Genomic DNA, 4,401 nt, shown 5'->3' with positions numbered 1-4,401 from the left:
GCTGAAAGTGAAGTTCACAAAGCTTAACACCCTTTCCAAAGGAGATCCATCCCTCCGGAGTTAGAACTTAGTATTGAACTAGTATTGAACTCAAGTCCTTCTGATTCAAGGATGAACTGCCTAAACTACTTTGCTATCAGCCTAGTCACCTTTTTGTATAGGCAGATAACTTGATTATGCTCCTCTAAAACCTTTGTGCTTTGTGATGTCTCTATTGAAGGATAAGACCAGCAGGGATGCTGCTATAGAAGAAGATGTCCATGGAAATGAGGAATGGGACAACTGTCCAAGAATTCACCTTGGAGGGGTTTCCTGCCATCCAGCACCTGGGAAAGGTCCTATTCTTTGTACACCTGCTGGCATACCTGGCATCCACTGTAGGCAATACGGTCATAATCACCATCACGTGTGCCGATTCCCAGCTCCACACACCTATGTACTTTTTCCTGAGCATTTTTTCCTTTTTGGAGTGTTGTTTCATAAATGCTGTTATCCCTAAGTTGTTGCACATCTTTCTTTTAGGCAGGCAAACTATTTCCTTTCCTGCCTGTTTCATACAAGCCTTTCTTATTGTATTTCTGGGAGCAACAGGTTTCCTCCTCATAGCAGTGATGTCTCTGGATCGGTATGTGGCCATTTGCAAGCCTCTGCATTACCCAACTATCATGAACCTGAAGACTTGCTTTATCCTGGTCGCTACCTGCTTCACATTGTCCTTCAGTCTTATCACAGGTCCACTAGTGAAGATTTCCCAGTTATCCTTCTGTGGTCCCCATGTCATCCCCCACTTCTTCTGTGACATAGGCCCCCTGATTCATCTCTCCTGTTCTGACACCTGGTCTATCCAAATGTTGGCTTTTTTCCTTGCCTTATTTATTTTATTGACATCCCTTATCATAACCATCATTGCATACAGCAACATAGTAGTCACAATTGTACGACTCCCATCAGCCAAGGAGAAACAGAAAGCTTTCTCCACCTGCTCCTCTCACCTCATAGTCCTCTCTCTGATGTATGGAAGTAGTGTCTTTATATATGTGAAACCAAGGCAAAAGAACAGGCTGGACTCCAACAGAGAGGCTGCCCTTGTGAACACAGTGGTGACCCCACTGCTGAACCCTGTCATCTACACTCTGCGGAACAAGCAGGTCCACCGGGCTCTGAGAGAGATGATGTGCAGAATGAAAAGTTGAAGATGAAAAAAAAATGACATGGCCTTGGAGTGGAAGGCTTCAGCGAACCATTTGTCTGAATTCTGACTCCTTGGAATATATTTGGTTTGATTCATGTATGCTCTGAAATGTTGTTAGCTTAGGTATATATGTATGCATCATCCCATGCTGCAGAGAAACAGAATTCTTTTCAGGCTTAGACCACTGTCCAGGAAGAAGGAATGACTACATCATCCCACAGCTGACCAGCTCCTATTTCTTAAGTTATTTATTCTAGCTCTAACCCCTCAGATGCATAATGCATACTTATGACTGATTCCTCTCCTAAAGCTGTTATCACAGAGTACTTGTGTATATCTGTGGAAGGGAGCACTTATCTCATACTTCCAAAATTTCTTCTAAAGTTTCAGGTTGAGGGAACCTAAGTTATTTGCTTACATACTTCATAGTGCTAATGAAAAGAAACTAATTAAACAGTTTTCTTGCTTGACTTGTGTTGTCAACTATAAGGTTATCTTGTGAAGAATCTTGTTAATAATGTGGGTTATTAGTAAATAACCCACATTAAAACCAACATTTCCATGAACTCAATCCTTAAACTTTTGTACCTTTCACACTTATTTCCCAACTAGGATGTATCTATATTTTCTTCAGAGGAAACATCTCTACAAAGATTAACACAATTTTTATTTTATTTTTAAACCAGACCCCAAGGTTAGATAATCTCAAATACCTTTCATGAAGCATATTCTACACCAATATTAGATCTTATTTGGCCTTGATGGTTCCATTACAAAGTTCAGATTTCACCTGATGGACAATGAAGAAATATCAAAGATGCCCTAAAAATTCACAAATGACTGTACACATTGTATTGAACAGAGGTTGTAAAAGCCAAGATCAGAGTACAACAATGGATACAGACACTGTACCCATTCTCTTTCCCAAGAAAAAGAATAATGGCTTAGGGAAGTGGCAGTGGGAATGGAATACAAAGGGGCCAAAGTAGACTCTGAATCATTTGCACTGGACAAGCCTGTGCTGCCTTCAACTGGTCAACTTCCAAAAATATGTAAGTCTTCTTCTTCATAAAATACAAAGATTGAGCCAGATAATCTCTAGGATCCACTTGAAAATACTCATGGACATAGCAAAAAGATGCTGCAGGAATATGGAAATAATGTTCCACCCTGAGATTTGAACTCCTGAAGAGTGTATGGAAGTAGATAAGTTTCAATAATTCAGCAATAAATCAAGGAACTGTGTTCAAACTACAGAAAACAGTGTGAATCTCTCCAAGGTGTTAGCCAGGATTTGATAATAATTTATTATACTTAAAGCAACTAAATGCACTTAATATTACCTTGAGAGAGACTATCATTGAAGACTGAGCTTGACAAATAGAAAAATGAAGACCAGAAATCCAAAACTGAGTCTACAAATCCAGGATGGTCGTTGCCAGCCATATATGGTCCCCCATGAAGGACATACCCTAATTTGGAGATTAATGCACTAAATTGTGATCCTTAAAACATTTTATTGAGACAAGTTCCCTAAGCTAATTCTGTATTCATGACATTTCCAAATATAAAAATTAAACCACTTCACTGATGTATGATTGACATTCAAAAAGCTGTAGATATCATGTTTATAATTTGATGTGTTCTGAAATAAGTATACACCCTTAAAACCATCATTACTATCAATGCCATTAATCTATCTATCACTTTCAAAAATTTCTTCCTGACCCTTTTGTTGTTGAATTTTTGCCCTTACATGGCGGGTAAAAGCAGTTAATTTAAGATCTAAATCTCTTAGCAAAATCTTAAGTAGGCAATAAACTATTCTTAGTCACAGGCCCTATGCTATACAGACCTACAGAACTTACTTATTATGTATAACTGAAACTTGATCAATACCTCCTTATTTCACTCTCCCTCAGGCCCTGGCAATCACCATTCTACATTCTGCTTCCAGGTATTTGTTTAGATTCCACATATAAGTGAAATCATGCAATGTTTGTCTTTCTGTTGCCACCATTTTTCCTTAGAATAGTGTCCTCCACGTATATCCATGTGGTTGCAAGTGGCAAGATCTTCTTCTTTGCAAAGGTTGAATGATATTCCATAATGTATATATACTGCCTTTTATTTATCCATTTTTTTTTACGTGGACTTTAAGGTTATTTGCACATTGTAGCGATTGTTAAACCTGCTGCAGTGAACACAGAGTACAGATATCTCTTTGAGATCCATATTTCAATTTCTTTGGCTATATACCCAGAGGTGGGATTGCTGGATCAAATGATAATTCTATTTTGAAATGTTTCAGAAAATACTATATTGTTTACCGGAGAGGCTTCACCAATTTACATTTTCATCAACAGTGTACAAGCGTCCCTTTTTCTTCACATCCTTCCTAACTCTTCTTATCCTTTGTGGGGAGTTTTGGTAAAAGCTGTCTAAAGAAGTGTGAAGTGATATCTCATTGTGGTCTTACTTGTATTTTTCTTTTAGTGATGTTTGCATTTGCATTAGTGGTGGTGAGCATCTTTTCATGTACCTGTGGGCCATTTGTTTGTCCTCTTTGGAAGTGTCTATTCAGTTTCTTCTTCCATTTTTTTAATAGTTTGTTTTCTTGTCTATTTATATGTTTTTTTAAATTTAGTTTAATTTTTTCAGTATTCCAAGATTCTTTGTTTATGCACCATACCCAGTGCTCCATGCAATACATGCCCTCCTTAATACCCACTACCAGGCTCACCCATCCCACCCCCCCCCATAAAACCCTCAGTTTGTTTCTCAGAGTCCACAGTCTCCCCCTATGATTTCCCCCAGTTCACTTTTCCTTTCCTTTTCCTAAAGTCCTCCATGTTATTCCTTATGCTCCACAAGTAAGTGAAACCATATGAAAATTGACCCTGCTTGACTTACTTTACTCAGCATAATCTCCTTCAGTCTTGTCCATCTTGATACAAAATTGATACAATTTAGAGTATTCATCCTTTCTGAGGGAGGCATAAGACTCCATTGTATATATGGGCCATATCTTCTTTACCCATTCATCTGTTGAAGGGCATCTTGGCTCTTTCCATAGTTTGGCAATTGTGGCCATTACTGCTATGAACTTTGGGGTACAGATGGCCCTTCTTTTCACTACATCTATATCTTTGGGGTAAATTATCAGTAGTGCAATTGCAGGGTCATAGGGAAGCTCTATTTTTAATTTC

General features: G+C 38.4%; 1 pseudogene; it reads left to right on the top strand.

The window, feature by feature from the left end:
* The first annotated feature begins 236 nt into the window (after positions 1–236).
* Positions 237–1,193, top strand: LOC111145004 (annotated as a pseudogene).
* Positions 1,194–4,401: the final 3,208 nt, after the last annotated feature.

This window comes from Enhydra lutris, unplaced genomic scaffold (assembly GCF_002288905.1).
Source record: "Enhydra lutris kenyoni isolate GAN:26980312 unplaced genomic scaffold, ASM228890v2 scaffoldscaffold12, whole genome shotgun sequence".
In the NCBI taxonomy this organism is placed as follows: Eukaryota; Metazoa; Chordata; class Mammalia; order Carnivora; family Mustelidae; genus Enhydra; species Enhydra lutris.
This window is presented reverse-complemented; position numbering and strand designations above follow the sequence as displayed.